Here is an 8623-nt window from a genome sequence, read left to right as displayed (position 1 = left end):
AACCACCTTATACTGAAGATAATAAAATAAAATAAGAAAAGTTATGTTTGGATTTGACAAAAAATTTGCAAATAATGGAGGAATGGTAGAACAATTGTTACACAACTTTAGAAAAGTACACCAGAATACACAGAGCAGAAGTACTGACTCTAGTAGACCAGGGCCCGGTCTCTCTTTTCATGCTCAATTTCACGTTCTCTGTCCTTCTTTTCCTGTCTTTGATCCTCTGTCTCTCTCTTATTGTAAACCTTTTCTGTCGTGGCTACTAGATCCCTAATAGACTTTTCACCAAGTTTGTCTAGGGTCTGCAACTTTTGCTTTATGTCTGGTGTAGCTTGATTTTTATAGGCAAACATAATCATCTGAGCCGACTCCTGGGTCTCAAGACCACTAAAAGCTTCCATGAGCTGCTCAAGATATGCTGCCGGAATTTCACTTCCTCCCTGTCTAACATAAGCTTTGGCCATATTAGTAGGTCTGCGATTCGTCACCTTGAGACCTGCCAACAAAAGCCTGGCAGTAGTCAAGGAGTCGCTTCCTACCTTCAACTGTATTGTAGTCCCATGTTGGTCAGGTCTCAGGAAAATGGGCAGCAATCAGGGCAGGATCCATGATTGGCGCTCCTGTGGGGCCAGGGCTATGTTTCCGGGCCGCCTCTCAGATACGGTCTCTCTCTTTGGTGGTAAAAAGGATCTGTAAAAGCTGACTGCAATCATCCCAAGTAGGCTGATGAGTAAAGAGAATAGTTTCAAGCAAACGAATTAAATCCTGGGGTTTCTCAGTAAAGGGGGCATTTTGGGTGTGCCAATTTTATAGATCACTGGTAGAAAATGGCCAATATTGGAGTTGCTGTTGACCATCTGCATCCACAGGACCTAGGGTGGGTAAGGGAAAAATAGCTGCATTGGAAGGGGGGTTGATCCCACGGCTTCATCGAGTGACTGGCCCCTCAGAAACTTTAAGGGCAGGTGCCAAGGCTTCTATAGCTCCCTCCTCCTCTTGATCATTCTCAGGTTCTGCAAAAGGAACCTGGGAAGGGGAGTATGGGGGAGGAAACATTTCTTCTTCCAAGTTATCTCCCTGAAAAGCTGGGGGTACAATTTCTTTTCCTCTTCCTTAGTTTCTTTTTGTAAGTCTAGGGGGCTAGATGGAGTGGTGCCCATGGTTTCCAGTCCCGTCAGTTATACAATCCAAAAAACAAACAGTACAAACAAAACACATGCAGGCCTGACAGTTAAAAAAAAGCTTATGAAGTGGAGATCTTCTGAATTGGTCCCCTGACTCCTGTCACAGCGGGGTTCCACACTCATACCCCACAGCAGAAGGAGCAGACCCACAGTGGGAGAGTTGGGCCTTGGTTAGGAGGCCCTCTTGGTCAGTTCCAGCCCAACACTGAACTGACCCCTACACCACAATTCACATGGCGGGGTTCCAAGGACCCCCACTCCACACTAGGATCTGGGACATCTCCCAGTTCCTCCAGTGTTCTTGTGTAAGTGCGTCCACTTCGACAACCCTTTACACAATACGAATCTGAGTGGCCGTCCTCACAAAGGAAAATGAAAGTAAAACAGACAAAGGACAGGACAAGACAAATTAACAAAGACAGCGCTGTTTTACCTTTGGAGTCTGAGGTTTCGGGGGTCTTTTGAGGGATCCTGGATATGCCCCCAATAATATGCTGTACCTCATCCTACACTCAGACACAGTGGAGCCCAGGAGGAGAGCCCGGAGCTAAGGATTTGCAGGTCTTATAAAGGCACACAACCAGGTGGTTTAGCACCACGTGTTGCTCTGCTCTGAAACAAGCAACAAAATGGTCACTGTGTCAAGTACTTTAACCCTTCAGCTTCAGAAATAACTTCTGTATGTTTAAGGCCAGATTTATCATCTGGAAAAAAAGGGCGTGAGATAATGCCATCCTCCAGATGGTCTCCTTAACCTAACATTAAAGAGAGAATAACATATTTCCAATTTGGTCATAGTCCCCCACTGGTTGTTTGGTTATGTGGAGCATTTTCCATTTTCCTAGTCAACTTTGACCTGTTTTTGAAGTATTGTATGAAGAACTGAAATTTAATGCTTTCCTGAAGTACTATGGACCAACCTTAAAATAACTAAAAACAAAGATAATAATAAAGTATATAGACTTTAGTAGGCTGCATATTGATAGGTTCCTCCCACTATATATAACCCATCCAGTCTTACAGCGCTAAGTATCAGAAAGAGAATAAGAAGGTTGTTTGGCAGGTTATTCAGTAGTAGGAGTGAATTGGCTTCTGGTAGAAGAGTAGATCAACATTTCTTTCTTTCTTTCTTATGTTTTATAACTTTCATTGTAAATATAATGTACAGAGGGATTACAGTTAGATGAGTACATTTCCTATGGAGCATTGCTATCGAGATTTCTTGACTATAGCCATTCTAACTGGGGTGAGGTGGACTCTCAATGTTGTTTTGATTTGCATTTCTTTTATGGCTAGAGAAGTCAAGCATTTCTTCATGTATCTATTGGCCATTCTTATTTCCTCTTCAGAAAAGTTTCTCTTTAAGTCTTTAACCTACTTATTTATTGCACAGTTGTTTCTTTGAGGATTTGTTCTTGGGTGATTTAGTTTTTGGAGTTTTAAGTATGTTTTAGATATGAGACCATTGTTCGATGTATGACTAGTGAAGATCTCCTCCCATTTCATTGGTTTTCTATTGATCTTGCTAGCTATGTCCTTTGCCATGCAGAAGCTTTGTAATTTCATGCAATCTCATTTATCCAATCTTTCTTTGATTTCTTGTGTTTCCTGGTCTTTATTAAGAAAATTTTGGCCATGCCAAGGAGCCCTAGAGTTTCTCCTATTCCTTCCTGTAATGTTTTCAGGGTGTCTACTTTGACATTGAGGTCTTTGATCCATTTGGAGTTGATTCTGGTGCAGGGTGATATATGGGGATCAAGCTTTAGTTTTCTACAGGTGTTTAACCAATTTTTCCAACACCATTTACTGAAGAGGCTGTCTTTCTTCCCTTCTATTTTTTTTAGCTCCTTTATGGAAGATTAGGTAGATAGTCTTTGGCAGTATTGCCATTTTCATGATGTTAATCTTCCCAGTCCAGTAGCATGGGAGGCTTTTCCATTTCCTAATTTATGCCTTAATTTCATTTTTTAGGCTTTAAAAGTTTTCATCATAGAGGTCTTTCACTTCTTTTTTATATTGTGAAAATACCATACAGAGGGGTTACAGTTACATGAGCAAAGTAATGAGTACATTTTTTATCAAGCATTGTTGCCTCCTCTTTTTTCCCGCCTTCCCATCCCTTCCCATATCCTCTCCCCAGCCCCAGTGCCAAAGTTGTAAAGTTCATTTTTCGACATAACGTCTTGTACATCTCATTGTTGCAATGGGTCCACCTCTATCCCTATTTAAACAATTTATTTTTTTACCTTCCCCTCCACAAATGATACCAACATCAAATACAGTGAAAACAGGGGTTATACCGTGAGGGAGGGACATACAAAGCAACAAAGAAATATCTTATAAATATGTTAGAAACAATAGCAAGAAAGAAAAAACATTTGAGTCCTTATCTTGGGGTTCACTTCTTTAGCTGTTAACTCCTAAGTATTTTATTTTTTGGGGGGCTATTAAAAAACGAATTGCTTTCCTGATTTCAGCTGCGCTCTTCTCATTGTTTGCATACAGAAAAGCCGTTGATTTTTGAGGGTTAATTTTATACCCTGCTACTTTGCCAAAATTTCTGATCAGCTGGAGTAATTTGGGACTGGAGTCCATGGGATTCTTTAAATACAAGATTATGTCACCTGCAAAGAGTGAGAGTTTTACTTCATCTTTCCCTGTTTGGATTCCCTTTCTGTTTGCATCTTCTCTTATGGGGTCTTAAACCTCTTAGAAATTCACTGCATGAGAGTCTCTGAAGTACATGTTTTGGTTTGTGTTTAAATGCATTTCTTGGGAGAGACTCGAAAGGATTATGAGTCTTGCAAAAAGGTAAGCCCTATTGTTGAGGATGAGTGGAATGTCACCCCAGTGCCAGTGCTGACAACATTCCTTCACAATCTGTATTCATTCTTGCCAGTGCCTGTCAGGCATTGAGTCCAATGCTCAATGTCCACAGATGCCTCTGTGACTTTGTGTAGCTTCGACACATCTGTATTGTATAAAGGTATTGAGATTGGTGATCCTTGGTCCTCAGGGATTCTTTAAGGATTTTAGTAATATACACAGAATTTTATATATGAAATTACAGAACAGAGAAACTCAGCAAAAGAAAATTTTGATTCAAGATGCTAGCATATACTTTCAGACTTCCCAGCCTCCAGAACTATAAGAAAAGTAAACTTCTGCTCTTCATAAATTAACTAATTAGTGTTATTCATTCATAGCAGCAGAGCATGGACAGAGGCATTTTACCTTTTGTATATATTCCTCTGCCTTCCACGAAAAATAATTATACATAGTTTGAGTGAGACACAAGTGTGGTTCAATGATGCCACACTCTACTTCTGGAAGATTAAGCTTCCCAAGTAGCTGAGGTAAATTCCTTCTGTATATAATTTGTTGAGAGTGTACTTTTAGTGATGAGAAATGTAAAGTTTGTCAGATTTTTTCTAATCTTTTTATATATTTTTTATTGTAGAAATACTGTACAGAGGGGTTACAGTTACCTGAGTAAGGTAATGACTACATTTCTTATCGAGCATTATTTCCTCCTTCTTTGTTTTTCCCCTACCATCCCTTCCCTTCCCACCTCCCCAAACTCCCACCTACCCCCCCCCCAAGTTTTAAAGTTCGTTTTCTACATAGTGTCTTGTACATCTCATTGTTACAATGGGTCATCCTGTATCCTTATTTCAGCATTCTGTTATTTCCCTTCCCCTCCCCAAGTTAGAAAAATGTATATACAAGATGCAAACCACCGACATCAAATACAATGAAAACAGGAGTTATATATACCATTGGGGAAGAACATACAAGAGAAACAAAAAATTACATAGTACATTTAAAATTTTTTAAAAACAATAGCAAGAAAGGAAACACTAGTCGTGTCCCTATCTTGGGGTTCATTTCACTTAACATCATCTTATATGGTCATATGTACATAGCTTTTGACCTTTTCTGCTTGTCCTAGACTTATGATCTTTTTTGAGGGAAGACAGTACTGGGATTTTAATTCAGGTATCACATTTACTAGTTTGGCACTCCACCACTTGAACCACACTTCTAACACTGTTTTCTGTTGGTTATTTTAGAGATAGGGTCTCAATTTCTTTCTGAGTGTGTCCCTGAACTACAATCTACCTACTATAGACTGCCCATCATCGCTGAGGTCATAGGTGCACACCAATGGATACAGCTTCCCTCTGTGGAGATGGAGTCTCATGAAACCTTCTTCCCAAGCTGTCCTGGGACCATGATCTTCCTGCTCTCAGCCTCCAGCTAACAGTACAGGCTTTGATTCTGTTCATATGGTGTATCATATTTGTAGACTTGAATATTTTGAAATATTCTTGTATTATTCCATGTATTAATCTTCATGGGTCAATACATTCTCATTCTACCAAGGTGAATGATGTTTTTAATATGCTGTTTTAAATTTTTAGTATTTTTATGAATACTTTTAAATCTATGTTCATTGCAAATATTGGTCAGTTCCTTCCTTCTTTTCTTTTCTCATTGATCTAATCTAGTCTAGCTTTAGTTTTAGGATAATTCTGACCTCATAAAATAAATTTGGAAGTAGTGCTTCCTTCTCATCAGGAATAGTTTGAAAAGGATTAATTACTTGCATCCTCAGGTACTAGGCTTGCCTTTAAATGGAGTCTTTTTTAAATGATTGACTCAAAGTCATTATTTGTTATTGGTATGATATGTTTGAATTTTTCTATTCATGATTCAATCATGGTAATTTGTATGTGACTAACACGTGTAGGAACGCCTTATGTTTCCATTATATCAGTTCCTTCTTTCCTTCCTTCCTTCCTTCCTTCCTTCCTTCCTTCCTTCCTTCCTTCCTTCCTCCTTTCTTACCTTCTTTTCTTCCTCTTCCTCCCTCCCCTCCCCACCTCTTCTTTCTCCCCTTCCCTTCCCTTCCCTTCCCTTCCCTTCCCTTCCCTTCCCTTCCCTTCCCTTATCTCCTTTCTCATTTCTCTTTCTTCTCCTTTCTCCTTCCTTCCTTCCTTCCTTCCTTCCTTCCTTCCTTCCTTCCTTCCTTCCTTCCTTCCTTCCTTCCTTCCTTCCTTCCTTCCTTCCTTCCTTCCTGCCTGCCTGCCTGCCTGCCTGCCTTCCTGCCTTCCTGCCTTCCTTCCTGCCTGCCTGCCTTTTGCAACACTGAGGTTTGAAGTCAGGGCTAAGCCTTGCTAGGCAGGCACTCTATGAGTAAGCAATACTTCCATTATTCATTGCGTCAGTTTTAATGTTTCCTTTCCATTTCTGATTTTATTTATTTCAGTTTTGCCTTTTTTAGCTTCACTGAAGGTTGTTGATTGGGTTTATCTTTCCAAAACCCAAATCTTTGTTTTGTTGATTTTTCTGGTATTTTTTTAGTTTCTATTTCAAATTATTCTGATCAGATCTTCATTATTTACTTCCTTATAATAACTTTGGGCCTAATTTGTTATTTTTCTACTTCTTTGAAGTATATTAGTGTTATTTGGGATATTTCTTCTCTTTGATGTAAGCATTTCTTACCATAAACTTCCTTCTTAAATGGATTTGGCACTATCCTGCATGATTTGGTATGTTGTGTGTCCATTTTAATTTGTGTCAAAATATTTTTAAAAATCCCTTTCAATTTTATTTTTGACTCGTTGGTTATTCAAGAGAATGTTATTTAATTTTCATGAACTTGTGAATTTTCTGTCATCCCTTCTGTTATTAATTTCTACTTTTATACCACTATGGCCAAAACAAGATACTTTTGTGATTTCAATCTTATTAAATTTACTAAGATTTGTTTTGTGGTTTAACATGTGATTTCTCCTGGAGATTGTTCCATAGGCATTTGAGAAAATTGTGGACTCTACTGCTATTGGATGCAATATTCTGTATATGTCCATTAGGTCCATTTGTTCCAAAGTATAGTTGAAGTACAATGTTTCCTTATTGATTTTCTATCTGTATAATCTGTACATTGTTTAAAGTGGTGTACTGATATTCTATACTATTATTGTATTCAAGTTTATTTTTTGTTTGAATCTACTAATATTTTTTTCAGATACATTAGGTACTTCAATGTTGAATGCATATATATTTACAATAGTTATATCTTCCTTAAAAGTTGATGACATCTTGTATTTGTGGTAGGCTCTAATGAAGATTAGTCACTGTTATTGCTATAATGTTTTAATCATGAGTATAGAACATATATTCAATATAGAAATCAAAGTGCATCTTCATGTTTTAGGAAGATTTTTCTTAAATGAGGTGGATATGGAGGGGATAGTTCTACTGGAATAATATTAGATATTTGTTTGTATAGGGTAGGAAATGGTGAGAGCTAAACTTTATGAGAGAGGCTGAGGGGAAGGTGGAGTGAGGTAAGTAGAAAACATTAATTTGTGTGTGGTTAGGGATCTATGGAAGTGAAATGTGAAGAATTCAGTTGTGTGTATACATGTGCACAAATAAAAGTAGACACCAATGATCCAGGAGGATGAAAGAGAAAAAAGTGAACAAACAGAGCACAAAACAAGAAGAAAAGTAAAAACAAAAGATATTCAATTGATCTAGTCTTAAAGTATGAGTTTAGGTACTGAGGAAGTATTAGGAATGGAGGAACAGGAGCAGGAAAGGGTAGACAGAAGAACAGTTCCATATAGAAATAAGGAGGATATACATTGGGAGGAGCTATGAGAAGGAGATGAAACTATGATTCAAAAAAGAACACCAAAAGATAGGCAATGAAGATCAAGTATGATAATTTTGGATTAAAGAAAGGAGCAGAAGCAAAACACAACTTTAAATGGGAAGGAGTAAGAAGGCAATGCTACAACATGGAAGGTAAAGAATAAATGGTCTTTCTATGCTTTACAGAAAAAGTTCAGTTAAACAAAAACAACACTCCCAACAGTTGTTCCAACCTTTCATGCTCCTGGATTGGGAGGATTAACATCATGAAACTGGCAATATTGCCAAAGGCTGTATACAAATTCAATGCAATACCCACCAATATCCGACTTCTTTCTTTAATGAAATAGAAGAAGCAATTCAAAAATTCATATGGAACAACAAAAGTCCCTGAACAGCAAAAACAGTCCTTAGGAAGAACAGTGCTGGAGGAATATTAATACCAAACATCAAACTCTATTACAAAGCCATAGCAACAAAAACATCTTAGTACTGGCACAAGAACAGGCTTGAGGACCAATGAAATAGAACTGAAGACCCAGAAATGAACCTGCAGACCTATGGACACCTGATCTTTGACAAGGGAGCCAAAAAAAAAAAAAACCAAAACAAAACAATGGAAGAAAGACAGCCTTTTCACCAAATGGTGCTCCAGAATTGACTAAATAAGTGTAAAAAACTAAAGTTAGGTATTTATATATCACCCTGCACCAGAATCAATTCCAAGTAGATCAAAGACCTCAAGGTCAAAGCAGACACTCTGAAAA

Source organism: Dipodomys spectabilis, unplaced genomic scaffold (genome assembly GCF_019054845.1).
Source record: "Dipodomys spectabilis isolate Male_0828 unplaced genomic scaffold, ASM1905484v1 ptg000132l, whole genome shotgun sequence".
In the NCBI taxonomy this organism is placed as follows: Eukaryota; Metazoa; Chordata; class Mammalia; order Rodentia; family Heteromyidae; genus Dipodomys; species Dipodomys spectabilis.
Note: the sequence above shows the minus strand (reverse complement) of the source record.